The 20,178-nt window shown below is 33.7% G+C and overlaps 1 protein-coding gene across 4 annotated transcripts in view; it reads left to right on the top strand.

Annotated features, from left to right (window-relative positions):
* LOC6038611 (FH1/FH2 domain-containing protein 1) overlaps positions 1-20,178 on the top strand; it is a 180,301-nt gene that overhangs the window by 33,616 nt on the left and 126,507 nt on the right. For 2 of the 4 annotated variants that reach the window (XR_005278157.1, XM_038259311.1), the window contains exon 1: positions 12,511-12,945. The exons of the other annotated variants lie outside the window; for them this stretch is intronic. The gene's annotated coding sequence lies outside the window, so the exon portion shown is untranslated. Of the gene's footprint in view, positions 1-12,510; positions 12,946-20,178 lie in introns of those variants that run through there. 4 annotated transcript variants of the gene reach the window in all.

The raw sequence follows: 20,178 nt of genomic DNA, 5'->3' as shown, positions 1-20,178 counted from the left end.
CTTTCGATCCGGACGGGCTGGAGGCTGCCGAAGCATGTCCGGTGGGAGGAGATTGGCACACAAGGTGAAACGGAAATCAGCGGGCTTTGGATTGATTGCTGCTTTCGGATTTATGAAGATGTTTCAAGTATGGCTCGGTTGTTGGACGTAGAACCTCGTCAGTACACATCTTCTGTTGAACTTCTACCCATACATTACGGGATCAGGAGTCAAAAGTCCAATTATTTCAGTCCGGAGAAGCCACGACATGCAATAAAATCCGCCATAACAGCACAAAACTGCGAACAAAGTCAACTTTGCGGCAAGCGCCACCAAGCGTGAAATATTTGAAAGGCCCCGGACCTCGGACATGGTCCGGCTGACATGAGCTAGTCTCTCACCGACGACGACTACAACCTCCGCATATCTTATCTCGTTGAAAGCTCTCCCTGTCCAAGGCGGGGGATTTTGCCGCGTGGAGGAGGTGGCTTTTACTTTCAACGACGATGATGACCGGTACTGTGTCACACCTGGAGAATGTCAGTCACTTTTCTTTTTTTTTTCGTTGCAATTCGTCTCCTGTTGTTTGGTTTGGCGTTGAACAACTGCAACGTTACACGCGGTCTAGGCTTTTAGAGACTCGGTTTATCGCGGATGGAAATGCTGGTCACATCGCATGGTCGAAAAAAAAACGTGGAGGTTGAGCTGTTTTGCCTCAACTACTCTGTTTGTCTAAAACGTATATTACTTGTGGCAAACTTCCAGGTTTATTAAAACAAATTTTAAGATTTCAAAAATGTATTTTTTAAATTTCATTAATTAATTGATTAATTTAATACGCATATGGCACGATAGTACGACACCAACGTTGAAGACCAGGACGGAAATAAATTGTAGGTGGTGTCGTCGGTGTAGGCATGCAAAATTGGACTGTTTTCACCGTGTTGTGATGAGGCTCACCAGAGTGGGCTCCGGAAGACGAAATACGATGGTGAATGAACTTGTCAGCTCGCGTTGGGCTTATGCCAAGCAATCATGGTTCAAAGTTTTCTTCATTTGAGTTGTAAAAGCACATTTATTGTTTTAAACATCAAATATCTGTGAGATTTGTTGAACCTTTTCATATTTTTGGATGGATTACAACTGAAACGATCAAAAAATTTGAAATACATTGTAAATTGATCAAATATTTGATGACATTGTAAATTCAACTGCCGGGAACCGTGGTGTAGGGGTAAGCGTGATTGCCTCTCACCCAGTCGTCCTGGGTTCGTTTCCAGACGGTCCCGGTGGCATATTTCGAGACGAGATTTGCCTGATCACGCCTTCCGTCGGACGGGAAGTAAATGTTGGCCCCGGTCTAACCTAGAGGTTAGGTCGTTAGCTCAGTCCAGGTGTAGGAGTCGTCTCCCTGGGTCCTGCCTCGGTGGAGACGCTGGTAGGCAGTTGGACTCACAATCCAAAGGTCGTCAGTTCGAATCCCGGGGTGGATGGAAGCTAAGGTGTAAAAAGAGGTTTGCAACTGCCTCAACAATCAAGCCTTCAGACACCTAGTTTCGAGTAGGAATCTCGCAATCGAGAACGCCAAGGCAATGCTGTAAAGCGAATAATTTGATTTGATTTTATTTTTTTGTAAATTCAAATGCTTTTTGAATTTAAACCCGATACATAATTTTTGAACATCTTGTTTATTTTTATTTATAAATATTCAAAACTGCTTTTTTATCGGAGATATGAAATTTTACCCTGTAAAAAATAGCTCAACAATGTTGTCTCTAGCTCTATTATTTTGTCCGAGACACCAAATCAATCAGAAAATCCGTTCTCAAGGTTTATGATTTCTGATTATTTATATACCGTAAACCGTGGTGATATTAATTGGATTTCAATTTATCATAGTGCAACCTTATAAGCTTTAAAAAAATGGAAACAATTTGAAAAAAAATAAACATTATTTTCGGTTAATAGTTACAGTTTTATTTCTCTAGAATTTTAATTATTTAAAAAAAAAACAATTATTCAAAAGAACAGTAGATTTGCGCAATTATTTGACAGTTAGTCAGCATATACCAAACGGTTTCCAATTTGTAGTTTTTGTTTAATGTTTTTTTTTTTTTTAATTTGAAATCAGAATTTTCATAATTTTATTTTAGAAGAATCGGTTAATTTTTTTTTTCATTCAGTCGTCACACAATCTGGTGAAATTTAGGTATAGTTTTCGAACAGTCCATATTTTTTTTAAATCTGAAACTCAATTGAAAATTTACTTGAAGTGTTAAAAGTGATATTTTCTGCAAATATTAACTAACCGTGCTTCAGAATTTTGCAGCTGCAACAAAATTAGTCAGCGATAATTATATATTATTTTAAATATTCAATATTCGGATGAAAATAAGGTCCAAACAGAAAAAAAAATCCAGAGTTATTATTGAAAAGGACCAATAAATTATTGTCTTTCATACGTTTATAGCACCTAATAAAAAAAAACTCTGGATTTATGCTTATTACAATATTAAAAAGCTTTTTAAACACATGAATTTAGATACCTAAATTTACAAGCTTAAAGTTAGCATTAGAAAGGAAAAAATCAAAACAAAAATAGGAAAGAGACTCTTCAGGATTTACTCTGTTATCAAATGCCGTTTAACGTTAACCATTGTGGAAGCAAACCCATCTTTCAACATTGAACTTAACCACAAATAGTACAAGTGTGGAAAACTAAACTTCCTAACCGGTACTTCCATCGTGCAACAACAAAAAAGTGCAACACAACATTCACCTTGTCCCCCAGTCCGTTCCAAAGAAGAAACTGCATCACGAGACTCAACAGCTCGACACTCAACAACCAAGGGTTTCCAGCAAGGCCTCAGACTGGCAAGTAATTAATAATTACTTTGATTTTTAGCTGGTAATTGAGTAATTCATTAATTACTTAGTAATTCATGGTAATGAGAGTTATTAATGTAATTAATTGGTAATTAAAGTAATTTTCGAGTAATTAAAGTATTTTTTTTAATTGTGCTTGTTCAACGACACTTTTGAATTTTTATATATAATCTAATGGTTTTCTAAAAATGACTGTGAAAAAGTTTGTGTATGTCTGTGTGATTGTCTAAAATTTAAATATACAAAATTACAGTCAAATCCATCAGATATTGCGTTTTTGAGCATTTGAAGACAAGCGAAATAAGTTTCGGTTGATATTTTTACAAAACAATAATTTAATAAAGTTTTTTAAAAGTCTGAGCATCTCAAAAAATGTCTGGCACAAGCTCAAATGTCTGTGTAACACAGACAAATCTGTGTATCTGGCATTAACAGTATTTTTTTTTTCAAATGAGAATGTCACACAAAGATTTAAAAAATTAAAGATTAAAAAAAATCCAAATTTTTGCATTACGTAATAAATTAACGTTTCAAAAGTTGTCTCCTAGAACTCTCCTAAAAATTATTTTTAACATGTGGTTTAGCTAACAAACAAAATGCAACGCCATGATATATACCCAGTAAAAAATGATTTGTGAATCCAAAATCTATTCATTTTTATAAAATAATTGTAAAAATATGAAAAAATTAGCATGGACTATACTAGAATTGACAGTCAACATTATTTGAAGTTCATGTTAGAGGTGGGAAAAACCGCTCTTTTTAGGAGCCGCTCATTTTCGTTCGCTCATCAAAAAGAGCCGCTCTTTTGAACGGCTCTTTCGCTTTTTTTCAAACTTTGGATGAATTTTTTTTAAGAATCGTGTGAATTTATAAGTTATTTCACATTGGACTTTTATAAATTATTTGATAAAAAAAAATTAAAACTGAAAACGAGAAGATGCCCTTGAAAAGCATAGGTCTTGGTGGTCTCTTTGTCAAGATTTCTAATCGAACCTTAACATTCAGGTAATTGAATGGCATCCAAAGTTAAATCTTGGATGCTGGAATAATTGATATTTATTTTAAAACTGCGTTTATTTCTGCAAGAATTGAACTAATGCTGATATTTTATTTGGAAAAAATATCTGTGAACTCTTTTCTACATTCCGATTTAATCGATAAAGTCTATATGTAAACGTTAAAATTATTTGAAATTGCATTTTCAATTCTCAAAAACAAATTTAATACTACATTAGTTTGGAAATTCAATAAATTATATTTATAACAAAAATCATGCCATCTTTAAATGGTTCTTCTAATAGACCTGAGTTTAAAAAGAACCGTGGTTCTTTTTGTGAGCCACGGTTCGTTCGCTCTTTTCAGTGAACCGGCATTTTGAGCGGCTCGCTCTTTTTGCCCACCTCTAGTTTATGTGGATCAAATATTTCAAGCCATTTAAAAATCAATTACAATAAAAATAAGATTTTTTTGTATTTTTCATAATCTGCCGAAGTCAATTTCTGTAATATCTCTTTTAAAGAGCTAAGCTATTTTCTTGAACAATTTCAAAATATTTCAATGTTAAAAATCAAACTCAGTAAAATTAGAATCGACTTATATTCAGATATAGAAATTAGATTCAACATAAATGTCACATTTCACATCATCAGTATTTTTGGTTACGGTTTTACAATATGGGACCATCCATAAACCACGTGGACACTTTTTTGGGAATCTGTTACCCCTCCCCCCTCCCTCATAGACAATTGTCCATACAAAAAAAAACTTTTTTGTATGGATCGTGGACAATCGCCATAACCCCCTCCCCCCCCCTAAAGTGTCCACGTGGTTTATGGATGGTCCCTATGCTTTAGAAAAAATACAAACAAAATAATGTCGAACCTATTTTCGAAGTACATTTTAAAACTTAACGTTTTTTTTGATGAATTTCACAGTTTTCATGAAGAACCGCTGCAAATATTTTTCAAAATTCATGTTTAGCTCGAAAAATCAGGTTGCTTTTTTGAACAACTTCAATATTTTCATGGCTTTTGGCTTGTAATGAACTGAATACAATTTAATATTAATTAATTTTATATTTTTTAATATATTGAAGTAAAAAATTACAGTAAAAAGTTATTTTGCGACGAAAAAAAATAATGAAAAATTTGAAAGAAAAATTAGTATGCAATTTGTTTTAAAGCTAAGCATTCCATTTTTTGCTTCAATGATAAACACGACTTCAAAAAACGTGAAATTTAGAATCAGATAATGAACAGGTAAGATTGGCCATAAAAAAATATCCTTAGTAATATCAATTGAGCTACTTATTTAATACCTGAACATTGTAATTTAATACTTATGTAAATTTTATGATAGAGTAACACAATTCAAAATTTCAAACCAATTAACTCGCTGTAGGATTTAACGTTTCAGCGCCCTCTAGTGGGGGTCGATTTAAAGATTTAAAAAATTAAAGATTAAAAAAAATCCAAATTTTTGCATTACGTAATAAATTAACGTTTCAAAAGTTGTCTCCTAGAACTCTCCTAAAAATTATTTTTAACATGTGGTTTAGCTAACAAACAAAATGCAACGCCATGATATATACCCAGTAAAAAATGATTTGTGAATCCAAAATCTATTCATTTTTATAAAATAATTGTAAAAATATGAAAAAATTAGCATGGACTATACTAGAATTGACAGTCAACATTATTTGAAGTTCATGTTAGAGGTGGGAAAAACCGCTCTTTTTAGGAGCCGCTCATTTTCGTTCGCTCATCAAAAAGAGCCGCTCTTTTGAACGGCTCTTTCGCTTTTTTTCAAACTTTGGATGAATTTTTTTTAAGAATCGTGTGAATTTATAAGTTATTTCACATTGGACTTTTATAAATTATTTGATAAAAAAAATTAAAACTGAAAACGAGAAGATGCCCTTGAAAAGCATAGGTCTTGGTGGTCTCTTTGTCAAGATTTCTAATCGAACCTTAACATTCAGGTAATTGAATGGCATCCAAAGTTAAATCTTGGATGCTGGAATAATTGATATTTATTTTAAAACTGCGTTTATTTCTGCAAGAATTGAACTAATGCTGATATTTTATTTGGAAAAAATATCTGTGAACTCTTTTCTACATTCCGATTTAATCGATAAAGTCTATATGTAAACGTTAAAATTATTTGAAATTGCATTTTCAATTCTCAAAAACAAATTTAATACTACATTAGTTTGGAAATTCAATAAATTATATTTATAACAAAAATCATGCCATCTTTAAATGGTTCTTCTAATAGACCTGAGTTTAAAAAAGAACCGTGGTTCTTTTTTTGTGAGCCACGGTTCGTTCGCTCTTTTCAGTGAACCGGCATTTTGAGCGGCTCGCTCTTTTTTTGCCCACCTCTAGTTTATGTGGATCAAATATTTCAAGCCATTTAAAAATCAATTACAATAAAAATAAGATTTTTTTTTTGTATTTTTTCATAATCTGCCGAAGTCAATTTCTGTAATATCTCTTTTTAAAGAGCTAAGCTATTTTCTTGAACAATTTCAAAATATTTCAATGTTAAAAATCAAACTCAGTAAAATTAGAATCGACTTATATTCAGATATAGAAATTAGATTCAACATAAATGTCACATTTCACATCATCAGTATTTTTGGTTACGGTTTTACAATATGGGACCATCCATAAACCACGTGGACACTTTTTTGGGAATCTGTTACCCCTCCCCCCTCCCTCATAGACAATTGTCCATACAAAAAAAAACTTTTTTGTATGGATCGTGGACAATCGCCATAACCCCCTCCCCCCCCCTAAAGTGTCCACGTGGTTTATGGATGGTCCCTATGCTTTAGAAAAAATACAAACAAAATAATGTCGAACCTATTTTCGAAGTACATTTTAAAACTTAACGTTTTTTTGATGAATTTCACAGTTTTCATGAAGAACCGCTGCAAATATTTTTCAAAATTCATGTTTAGCTCGAAAAATCAGGTTGCTTTTTTGAACAACTTCAATATTTTCATGGCTTTTGGCTTGTAATGAACTGAATACAATTTAATATTAATTAATTTTATATTTTTTAATATATTGAAGTAAAAAATTACAGTAAAAAGTTATTTTGCGACGAAAAAAAATAATGAAAAATTTGAAAGAAAAATTAGTATGCAATTTGTTTTAAAGCTAAGCATTCCATTTTTTGCTTCAATGATAAACACGACTTCAAAAAACGTGAAATTTAGAATCAGATAATGAACAGGTAAGATTGGCCATAAAAAAATATCCTTAGTAATATCAATTGAGCTACTTATTTAATACCTGAACATTGTAATTTAATACTTATGTAAATTTTATGATAGAGTAACACAATTCAAAATTTCAAACCAATTAACTCGCTGTAGGATTTAACGTTTCAGCGCCCTCTAGTGGGGGTCAATTTTGACGTTTGATCAATCAACGATTTTCAATGTGTATACATGAAACTTTTGTAAAATATTCTGCTATTTTCAATAAAAATTAAACACGAAATTCACATTCTCCAGATTGGTACAAAAAAAAGATTGGTACAAAAGAATTAGAACAAAAAAAAATCCGGTCTGTCCATTGCTTGATATTGAGTGTTTTCATTTAAAAAAAATATTTTTGGTAGATCTTTTGAGTGTGCTATTAATAAATAATTAAGTTTAGAACCGTGGGAATAGATACTTAAATTTATTCAAAATTAAATTATTTTTTTGTTATTATAGTGAAAAGTAATTAAGTAATTTATGTAATTAATCATTTTGGCCCAGTAATTTTAGTAATTAATTGGCAGACTGGCAAGTAATAAACGCTTCTGGAAACCCTTGTCAACAACGGCACACCAAGAGTTCCCAACTCTTTGTTGTCTCTAACAACATTCAAACGCCGGTTCGCTCCATCTACCATCGAGAGGTTGCGGCAGAAAAATCAGCAGAAGTTGACTCGCTAACGAGAGGAGACCGAGTATCGCAGAACGGTTTTTTTTTGTGCACTTCTTAACTGACAAAGCTCATCTCTCGTGTTCAAGAGCGTCACGGCAAGAGTTGGAGAGACTCTAAACGCTTTTAATCGCGCGATGAGAACTAGGTGATCGAGACCAAACATGATCAACGAGCAACTTTGCGAAAAAAAAGAAATTCATTCTTAACCGATGATCTCGCGAAGCTCGTAACTCATGAGATATTCATGGGAGATAAACTGAATCCTCATGGTGAACTCTTACTGTTCATTCGTGTTCAACTCAGCTGTTTTTTTTTGCGGGTCTGCTGAGTTCACGTGGTGAATCGATGCATGACCGACCAACGTGTGCAAAAATGTTGTGCAAAGCTAAAGGAAGTGACTTTATTTAATTAGTTGTTGTCTTCAATTTTTATTAATGGTTTAATTTGAGTAGAAAAGCTTACTGTGCAGTTTATTTTGGTTACTTTCAAAATAGATTTTTTTTTATTTTGAGTTTTAAATTATTCGTAAATTCATGTTTATACGTTGCATATTTTAATTTGATTTTTATAAATAACACAATTCGGAGGCGCAGCATCACCGGTAGTCGTGCCTACTACGGACTCCACAAGACCTTACGGTCTGGTCACCTTTCCCGGCGTACAAAGTGCACCATGTGAGCAATTCTCTACAAAACCGGCCGATTTCGACCATTTTTATTTTTTGTATTTTTTGATTTGGCTCAAACTTTGTGGGGGCCTTCCCTATGACCAAAGAAGCCATTTTGCATCATTAGTTTGTCCATATAAATTTCCATACAAATTTGGCAGCAGTTCATACAAAAATGGTACGTAAATATTCGAAAATCTGTAACTTTTGAAGGAATTTTTTGATCGATTTGGTGTCTTCGGCAAAGTTGTAGGTATTGTTAAGGACTATTTAGAAAAAAATAGGTACACGGAAAAAAAAATTTCCCGATTTTTTTATTAACTTTTTTTTCACAAAAACTCAAATTCCCAAAATACGTATTTTTTGATTTTCGAGATTTTTTGATATGTTTTAGGGGACAAAAATCCGCAACTTTTGAGCTATAGAGAAACATGGTCAAAAAATCTGCCGCCGAGTTATGATTTTTTGAAAAACTGATGATTTTAGGAAAAAATCGAAATTTCATACATAAAAATTTTTTGACCTCATTTTTTTATGCAAAATTGAATTTGCAATCGAAAATTACTTTACAGATTTTTTGATAAAGGGCCCCGTTTTCAAGATATAGCCACCGAAAGTTTGATTTCAGCGAAATATTTGCAGTTTTTCGATTTTTAAAAATAGTGACCATGATTGACCATTTCTAAAAATATTTTTTTTGAAAAGTTCAGAAAATTTGCTATAAAATTGTCTAAGAGACATTGAAGATTGGACCTCTTGTTGCTGAGATACAGCGGCTTAAAGAAAAAGAAACACGAAAATTGAAATTTTCTAATTCTCACCCAAACAACCCTCAATTTTCTAATGTCAATATCTCAGCAACTAATGGTCCGATTTTCAATGTTAGTACATGAAACATTCGTGAAATTTTCCGATCTTTTCGAAAAAAATATTTTGAAAATTTTTAAATCAATACTAGCATTTTAAATGGGCATAATATTCAATGTTTGGCCCTTTTAAAATGTTAGTCTTGATTTAATTTTTCGATCTTTTCAAAAAAAATATTTTTAGAAATGGTCAATCATGGTCACTATTTTTAAAAATCGAAAAACTGCAAATATTTCGCTGAAATCAAACTTTCGGTGGCTATATCTTGAAAACGGGGCCCTCTATCAAAAAATCTGTAAAGTAATTTTCGATTGCAAATTCAATTTTGCATAAAAAATGAGGTCAAAAAATTTTATGTATGAAATTTCGATTTTTTCCAAAATCACCAGTTTTTCAAAAATCATAACTCGGCGGCAGATTTTTGACCATGTTTCTCTATAGCTCAAAAGTTGCGGATTTTTGTCTCCTAAAACATATCAAAAATCTCGAAAATCAAAAATACGTATTTTGGGAATTTGAGTTTTTGTGAAAAAGTTAATAAAAAATCGGGAAATTTTTTTCCGTGTACCTATTTTTTCTAAATAGTCCTTAACAATACCTACAACTTTGCCGAAGACACCAAATCGATCAAAAATTCCTTCAAAAGTTACAGATTTTCGAATATTTACGTACCATTTTGTATGAACAGCTGCCAAATTTGTATGGAAATTTATATGGACAAACTAATGATGCAAAATGGCTTCTTTGGTCATAGGGAAGGCCCCCACAAAGTTTGAGCCAAATCAAAAAATACAAATAAAATCCATTTCCGGTTTTGGTAGAGAATTGCTCATGTACGAAACGCTGATAAGACCCGTCGTCCTCTACGGGCACGAGACGTGGACGATGCTCGAGGAGGACCTGCAAGCGCTTGAAGTTTTCGAGCGACGAGTGCTTAGGATCCAGATTAGCTTAAAATGGTCACAGATACGTCTTGATATAAATAGTAATCAATATTGTTGGAAAGCTGGTTACTTTATCCAAATTTCCTACCTTTTTTCTTAAAGATCACATTTTGGTTGGATTTTTTTGCTCCTGTTCATAAACCTAAATTGTTTGAAGATGTGAGTTAAAAAATCATTAAATTTCGGTTGAATTGCTAGGATTATATTTTCTGCGTTAAGCTAGCTTACAAGCTTTGAATGAGTTTTTTTTTTGAATTTATAATTTTTTCTCCGCTGAAACTCAATAAATTTGCATAATCTGGAAACCTAAGAAATAAGATAAGAAATATGTTATAAGAAACATTGGATTTGCTGTACAACGAAAAAGCTTTAACACCATCGTAGAATAAATTTGTGATAACTTTTTTTTTGCAATCTAAAAAAAAAATCTTTTAAGTAAAATAAGTTGTTCCCATACAGATTTATTGATTTTCGATGAACCGGATGGATTGATCTCTCAAATTAATTATTACAGCTTAATAAAATTATGATTTTTTCGTTCTTTCATTAAATTTAATAAACCCATGGGTTGCTGCAGAATTTTTCTTATATTCCTGAAAAAAAAGCTCGTTTGTGTAGCTTGTGAAAATCTATAATTTTCCTGTTAAAATTACTTTTCATGTTTTAATATTTCTGAACTTCAATGATCTCAGAAATTACCATCATTACAACAAATTTCCAATAAAAACTTGACAAAATGACGTAAACTTTGAAAAATAAGCTCCTTTATTTTGTTTTATACAATTTTGATTAAATTATGATCATGCATTCCAAATGACAAACTAGTTTCTGCATGCAAGCCTCCATTTGTAAATATAAGCTAATCAGCGATGGAATAACATCATCAAATAAAAATCATTGGAGTTCATCAAGAGAAAAAATCCGATAGGAGCATGGCTCTTCTCTCTCGCGTACGAAAGACCGGTAAAAGGAATCTAGAAAAATCATCATCTTGATTATTCGGCGGAACATCTTTTTCACTACTACACTCGCAAGTGTAACGTCACACGTCGACCTGTCACATTTTGTAGATGGGCAATGTGTGTAAACAAAGTGAAATAAATATTTTTTAGTGGTGCTGACAAGGAAATTCACAAAAATCATCAGCAGATTGATTTTCTTGGAGAAGTTCGGGAGCGTTTTTGTTTTGCGTGATTTGTCTCCTCTCTCATTCGCGGGTGAAGAAAGTTTGCAAGCGAAATTGATTTTTGCGATTATTTCATCCCTGATGATGATAAATAGGAATACCTAAAAATGCATTTTCTTAAACCATTTCTTAAATTCGAGTTTTTTTTTAAATTGTGTAAGGCCAAATTGTAAATTTCATTTCACGTTTTTGTCCCCTAAAAATTTAGGGGGAATAAACACTAATTATTGCTGAAAATTGTAATTTTTATTTAAAAAGCTTGTACAGTTCATCGCAAATTTTTTAAAATACAATGTATAGCGTTTAGTTTAGTTTTGTTTTTGTATCAAATAGGGCTTTATGAGACTATTTTTTAAAGAAAAAAATGTTTAAAAAATATGATTCCCATTTCCTTTTGCACAGCTTGTGATTACACATGAATTCTTGAATTAATGTAAATTCGAACACTTAATCAACAACTACACTTTGGGGTTAAATATGATCGAAATAAAATGATATATTTTAAATGTTGACTCCTTTTTGCTTATTGGAAATTTAATGTAATTTCTAAAAACAACTTCTTCCCCAAACATTACCATCCCTGTCCAGAATGTTGCCGTTCACCTTTGCAGTTCAAGTGACTTCAACACTCACTGCAGCAAGAAATCCTCCTCCAGCGTTCACTCGCGCTCTCCGCGCCAAGTTATTCCACAAAAGAGGTGCCCAAACGTCACTCTCGCCAGGTACCGCGAGCTCGCGTGTCCAAAACAAAGAGACCTGGTCCGGCGCGAAGTTACCGGCATTTCTGCCGAGGTGAATTAAAGAGTTTTTCGCGAATGCAATAGAAACTGGAGAGAGAAAGAGAGTGTGTTTCCAAAAGCCGAAAAACTAGTTTCGTTCACGGCAGTAATGGTGCACAAGCAGAGAGGTGTTCACTCGAAGAAGTTGCGACTGTGTGTACGTACGTACGGACAAGGTGAAGTGAGAGAGAGCAAGACACGATCGCGCTCGCCACCTCGGCCAAGAATTAAGCCAAGTCAGTTGCGGAGCGTTCGTGGTTGCGGAAGCTTACCTCTCTCTCTTTCGTCGTGTTGGAGGAGTTCGTCGTCGCGTTCAAGTTCTGGAAGAAGTTCAGTCTTCTAAGCTTGGTGGACACGACGTTTTCGCTGGAAGTTCCAGCTGGATTGAGATCGTCGCGAAGTTATGGGTGCAGTGGTTGGTGACCCCTAGGCGAGTTGGATTAGTGGTTTCAAGAGTGCAGTGTTTGAGGTTTAATTTGCGCAAAGATTTACGACTTTACGACGTACTTTGCTGAAGAAGGTGTTCACGTGCTCATCGGTGAAACCAACTGTCTGCGGTGGATTTAGTGCAGATTTACGGCAGCACTACAACGGGTGTACCAAAGCAGACGGGAAGAAGATCGTTCTACGTGATCTGTACAGAAGTGGTGTTGCTCAAGTTGGTGTGACTAATTTTGCGGTGATAAATGGTAAATTGGAGGAAAATTTCGGAAAATTACGACCTGTGATAAATTGGATGTGGCCGATTAGAACTCCGCGCGGAGTTCGTCTAAATGTTGGTTTTTCGATGCAAATTGATGAGATGATCTCGCCGTGTAGAACATCTGTTCAATCATAAATCGACATGTTTTTTACGGTCTTCTGCTCTGCTCCCTTAAGAGAATTTAAGGTAAAGGTTTATAACCCGGAAACGGTGAATGTTCCAAGGGAAGAACAGAAGTCAATGTGTTGGCCCTTTTTTGCCGGCTGATTTTTGGTGGGTAGAAAATTTGAAGAAAAATAATTACACCCAAAAAAAAAACAAGAAGGAGGAATGAAAAGAACCACAAATTGATACACGTGAGGAAGTGCGAGAGGTTTTTGGCAACCGAAAAAAAAGTGGAAAACAGCCCCAAGTGTTTGCAAATGAGAACGTGGAGGAAAAGACTGAAGAACGGAAGGCAAATGAATGGACGAAGGTGGATTACGGGTGCTGAAACTCGCTGGGAATTTGAGTGGGGTTCATTAAAATATGAATAATAGTGCAGTGTAGCGCGGGAGAGGAAACTGTGGTTGATGAGGGATTTGTTTTGGGGTTTGGAAATAGGGTTCGGGAGTGTTTGTTGCAAATTTGAGTTTAATTCATAGATTTTATAGTAAAGTATTATGCAAATGTTTTATTTCAACGATGCACATCAACCACTTAGATTATTGCTACAAACTACGGTAATCTACAAAATAATTTTCAACAAAGTTTGACTATTTTTGTTATCAGATTGATGCAGGATTGGGTCCATAAATTTGACAATTTTGGAATAAGATGTCAACAACTTCCATGGATTTGATTAGAGATATCAAAACCATTACTCTTATTTTTTTTATAAAGGCAAAACCATGATCTTAATTCATTTAACAATAGGGTAATTATCAGCCAACTCACACGAAATCGGAAAAAGTTGCCCCGACCCCTCTTCGATTTGTGTGAAACTTTTTCCTAAGGGGTAATTTTTGTCCCTGATCACGGATCCGAGTTCAATTTTTCGATATCTCCTTACGGAGGGGCGGTACGACCCCTTCCATCCATTCAGATATTAGTAAGAACAAAAATTCACCCAACTTTTTTATTTTGAATGTTCTGTTGAATTGTCCATTTTGTGTGTTCTTATAAAAGAGAGATTTTTTAAAGAAAAAGATTGATCTAAAAACCTTTTTTAATAAAACTATAATTATTTCTCCAGAAAAATCACTTATGCGACAGTCCAGACTTAATTATAATTATCCGAAGATTTTTTTTCAGTAACAATCATCTTACTTTGAACATCAAATTCGATTCCGGCTACCCCTCTGTAGTGATATTTAAATTGTTTCATTATAAAATGCATATTCTCAATATATTACCATCGCCATTTTGGCCGCCATCTTGGATTCAAAATCACTTTAGAGCATTTTTGTTAACGACCCTGCAATAATTGCCCCAAAATCAAAAAGTGATAAAAAATATAGCTGAAGCTATTAATTTTCATAGGAAAACGTATGCAATCATCTCAAAAGTTTTTTAAAAGGTCCTATGTGCTATTTTTATCATTTTTTAAATCATATGGGCCACTTTTAGGCTTTATACAAATTTTGATTTTCAGAACAACAAATCAGAAAAGATGTTAAACTTTAGGAACCAAAGTTTTTTTCAGAAATTATTTGATATTTTGCAAATTAGTACCAGGCATTAAACTGTAAAAATGTAAAAAGCATTTTGTTTTACTTTTTTGTCTCACAATTTTGAAAATTATCATGAAATTTTGAAAAATGCTGACCTTGGCAAGAGCCAAGTGCCAGTCTGAAAATTTCTATAAGTTTCTTTAAAAAAAATATCTAAAAGTATGTAAAAAAAATAAAAATAAATAAAAAAAAGTATGTAAAACGAAGTTTTCTGCATCAGAAAATTTTCTCAATGTTTGTTATTGCGAGATTTTTTTTCAAGAAAAAATTCAAAATTTTATGGAGACAGAAATCTAATCAACTAAAAAAAATTTGAAATACATTTTACTGCGTTTGTCCACGCACGATATTTTTTTGGTTTGTGTAAATGTCCACATGGGGGTCTACGTAGTTTATAGATGGTCCCAAACGTGTTATGTGTCAGTCTTTAAACAATTCATCCATTTATTTTTAAGATATTACATTTTAAAAAATAATGCGACTTTAAAAATAAAACAGCCTAAAAGAGCCCAAAAGAGAACTCAATGAGGTAATAGTCAAATTATGAGGACACAACATGCGATTTAAAAAAATATATTCACTACTGTTTTTTTTTCGTTAGTCTTTTTGCCTTCCTCACCTCACTGAGGCAAAGCTATAAAATAACTCGAAAATTGAACTTCTTAAATATACCTTCTAGATATACCTTCACGTATACATATCGACTCAGAATCAATTTCTGAGCAAATGTCTGTGGGGATGTGTGTAGACATGATTTTTTTTCCACACGATTTTCTCAGAACTGGCTGAACCGATTTTGGCTGGGTCAGCCTTATTCGATTCGTTTTGGGGTCCTATAAGACCCTATTAAAATTTATTCAGTTTAGTAAAATATTTAAAAGTTATGCTAAGAAGAAGATTTTTCTATCTGCAAAAAAAGGTGATTTTTTGCATAACATCAAAAGGCCGGGTCTTTTTGTTTACGTGCGAGAGTTGCGCCAGATGCGAAATGTCCGGTTGCCACATTGCTTCAAATGAGAGTCTGCATGTTTTCTGGAAAAGTCTGTATCAGACATATATTTTTTTCATAAACTTATTTTCATTATTACTATGTAAATGTGAGAAACGTTTTTTGATTGGACTACAGCCTAGTTATTGAACACCCAGTTAATCATCGCTCAGTTACCGTACAAGTACTGTAATGTAATGTGCTTTTTAGTGAATAAATCCCAAAAGCCATAATAGAAAAAATAGCAATATTTGATTCTTCTCTCCACCCCTAGCCAGTATACAATCTTTATCTCGATTAAAAATCCTCTGATAAATGACCACTCCGGCCTAATTCAATATCTGCCATAATATCATTACCATCGCCAAATTCTTCAAATCCAGATCCGGCAATGACTACGTGCGTACCATGTGTGCAGAAAAATCAACTCAACCCAGAAGGAAGAAGCAAAAAATCATCGAATTCTGGCCATCAACCACGCCACGCCGTTGATTTATGCTCGTTCGACAGTTTGATTAATTTTTGCTGGTTGAGCTAAACCAAGTCACTCGGACTAGCAGCAGCACATAAGTCAGTACCGTTAGTCCATTGGTATTTTCGCCAGCCTCGCTCGGTATTTTGGATTTTTTGTTTTGTTATTAGTTTCGTTACAGTTTGCGCCTGGAGTTCGTGTTTTATTTCCATTTTTTCCTTCCTATACCTCCCTCTCATTCTTCAAGTAACCGTGAATCAATGACACAATCGGAGAATTCCGGTTGACGAGACGAAACGAAACGAGCTTTGGGGGAGTGAATAAATCAAATGCCATTAACGAGCTTACTTCGGGCACTCCGCGTTTGATGGTAATCTCTACACTGTAAATCCGAAGCCGAGGTGGCTCCGACGTGAAACATTGAAAAGCTTTTTTGTGAGGGCGCACTTTTCTACTTAGAACAAATGAAACAAAAAAAAAAACAGGCGAGCGACTTCATTGAAGACCGCCGTCACGAAACAAAAGCACAATGATCCGTAAAATACGAACACGCACACACACACACACACACACACACACACACACACACACACACACACACACACACACACACACACCTTTTTTTCAAGGACCTTTTTACCTTCACCTCGAAAAAAAAGTAATTACGATTTTAGTGGCTTCAGGCGTGTACGCCTGAAAGTGCGAACTGACACTGTACAAAAACATTAATTACAACTACTTCAAGCATCAACACAAATTTTAACGCTGATAGGTTATCCTGCTCGCGCTCACCCAATTTCGCTGAGTCAACACAGTCTGGGTTCGAATCCAGCGCTTGGCGATAGTTTTTTTTTTTTCACAGTTCCCTTTTCTGAACCGGTCAGTCGTCGCCGGTGTGTCGGGTATTTTGTGGACCAATTCGAGTTTACTTGCTCAAGTTTGCCGGTAATTCGTGGAGCAATGAATGGGTTTGGCGGGGGTTAGGTACTCCGAGCGCGTGTGTGTGCATGGTTAGACTTGAACTTGACTTGATTTTGTTTATACGCACAGGCCTGGTTTTCGTCAACCGGACAACCGACCGATCGATATGACCTGTTGACAGTAGTTTGTAGAGAAATTTAGAATGAGCAATTTTGAAGATTTTAGATTTTAAATAACAGGTTCTTTAATTTGTAGTTTTTTTTTGTCAATTTATACTTAACTTTTGTATTCCACTGAATGCACAAATCTTTAATTTTTACTGTTCCCTTTCCCATTCATTTTGCCCAATTCCCATGACAGTGTCCTTCCACGACGAACATATTAATTAAAGTTATTTCGTTAATAACCAACAATTGCACACAATTAACTGTGCTTCCGAAAAGAAAACCTGTCAGAACCGTAAAATGCAAGAAAATAAAATAAAAACAACATCCACCATCTCCGATAACAATGCCCAGACCCCAATAACCGGGAGAGCCGTGCAAAAAAAAAAAAATCCGAAACCTCCGACTCGAGCGACCCCAAAACAGGTTTCCCATCCAAGAGGTCTTTGTTCCTTCCCCGGGTTGGTTTATTTTTGCGCGTCGCACCGGCCATCCATCGCGATCGACCGGCGATGCAGCAGCTCCAGCCAGCAAACCAGAACAAGCATAACCCTAAACCTGTTCAGGTGAACAAAATCTTCCTCTTTCTCCTCTTGGTTGTGGTACAGCGACGATGTGCAACAAGAGTTGCCACGGTTACAGTTGGGGTCATAAGTTGGGGAAAATAGTTTGGAGTTCGTCACGTATTTTGAAAACATGAAAAAAGAGTCTCTATTTTATTTTGTGAAAAAATGTGAACAATAAATAAAATATTTGTAAAGTAAATTTATAATAAAAATAAAAACTTTATCGAAAAAGGAAAAATATTTATAACCGTATAATTAGAAGCAAAATTAAAACAAAATTCTGTAAAAATGTTGTGCTTTCAAAAACACCAAAAAGCAGTCAAACACTTACTAGAATACTGATTTTGTTAAAGAAACGTTTGCACATACTTTTAAATCTTTTGTGGCAGAACTAATTTTTCTATTCTTTTTAATTGACTTGTTTGTTTCATTCCTGCTTGATGATTTTTGTATTTGCTTTTATGCCTTCCTCATTAATTGCTGTGGTGGTCTAAAGAAGGGTTTAAATATGTTGCCAACACACCTGCAAGGCAAATTTTTCTTCCTGTTTTATTTCCTTAAATTAAATTTGGTTATGGTGGTCAAATGGTGGTTATCAGGTAGCAGTTTCAATTTTTTAAAGATTTCCCGTTCTTTTTTGCACATTTTTTTCTATTTTTTTTTGTAATGTTTTTCCTTTTTTTTTTAAATAGGGAAAAAACTCACCTCATATCCTCCTCATATCGAGTTTTTAGCTCTTTTGAAATATTTTTTATTATTTTCATTGGTTTTTAAGACGGCTGAATATTTGACATTTTCAAAAATTGTTTTTCATTGAAATGGGATTTGATCGGCAGCTTTTTTTAAAACAAAATTGAGAAATTGATTATTTTTTCTCTCAAAGTTGTATTTTAAACGGCTATAACTCGAAAACGATGCATTAAAAAAATGGTTGAATACTTTTCGATTGCAAAATAAAATATACATCAAAAATTATCTTTAAAAAATTGCTTGAAATTCTATTATATAAAACTATTTTTCTTCTAAAATTCATAGCATAGCCGGGATAAAAAAATAGAAAATCTAAACAAACTAATTTTGGGAGCCAAGCTTATAGTAATTAATAGTTTATTTAAAAAATATATTGATTTTAAAGAGTGTAACATTTTTTTATTGATGTTGATTTTTTTTTATTTATTTTATGATTCCTTCAATTAAAATACTAAGTAATTTACATCTGCCAACCCTATCGATTTTATTGAGCTCTCAAAGAGAATTTTCATTCACAATTTAGCGGAAATGTTTCCTTAACCCTCTACAACCCTACCCCGCCTTTAGACGGCTTCGAAAAATCTATTTTTCAACCAATTTTTGATCCTTAAAAAGCATTGTAAAGAAGAATTCTTGAAACTTTAGAAAATTTATGGGTTGGAAGTTTTACTTGTTTTGACTTTGCCAATGCTTTTTAAAATGTCATTTTTTAGGGGTCATCTTTGGATGTGTTATTTACTAACATTTCATATATTTTAAGTAAAAAGTAGTATGCAGTAATTTTGCTGGTGTCCCAGACAATGCCTCTACGCATTTTAATTTACAATTTAAATAATGATGATGCCATTCTATAGCAGAAAATGTGAAAACAAGCAAAAAATTTAAAAAGTTACTGTAAAAACATGAAAAAATTAGATAATCAAAATGTAATGATGGTGTGGTAGAATAGGCCAAATACTACTTAAAACTTACATAAACTAAACAAGATAATTGCATATTAAAATACTGAAAATGAAACAATAAAAACATAAAACAAGAGTGACCGATTCTTCGGCTCCTTTTCAAAAAAATCCCAAGTTTTGTTCAGCGTTTTGGCTGTAGTGGCAAAATAAAAGAAAAAAAAAACCCAATGTTATTACATATTTGGAAAGATAATTGATTTTCCTACAAAGAAATGTCGTGTAGAATGAACCATATAGTACCTGTGCTTCCCCAGAAATAAAAATGTAGCGTGACGGGACAACATCGTAAAACTGGACTTAAAAAAGGCACACCAAGAAAATCGCTACAGTTTTGCTAGCATATTATTTTTTAAATTTTGCTCTTCTACAGATTATCACAAATTGAAAAACGAATCTTTTGCTCCTTGGACTGAACGAATTGGTTGAAATTTGAGTTTTTGCCAGCCATTTCTTTCCGTGACGGGACAACGAAAGGAGCAGTTTTATGAAAAAACTCCTCTCCTATTCAAGGGCTTGCAGACCTTATTTGGTCAGTATTTTTGGCGTTTGAGGTAAGAAAACGTATTTAAAGAACATTGCAATTAATGAGTCATAATAAAAATGAAATTTTTCATATAAAAAATCGAATTGAAAATTGAAAAAAGTGACTTTTTGGTGTAGCTTCGCTAAGAATCGGTCGAGTAA

The sequence above is a fragment of the Culex quinquefasciatus genome, chromosome 3 (assembly GCF_015732765.1).
Source record: "Culex quinquefasciatus strain JHB chromosome 3, VPISU_Cqui_1.0_pri_paternal, whole genome shotgun sequence".
NCBI classification, from domain to species: domain Eukaryota; kingdom Metazoa; phylum Arthropoda; class Insecta; order Diptera; family Culicidae; genus Culex; species Culex quinquefasciatus.
Note: the sequence above shows the minus strand (reverse complement) of the source record. Positions and strands in the feature narration are given on the sequence as shown.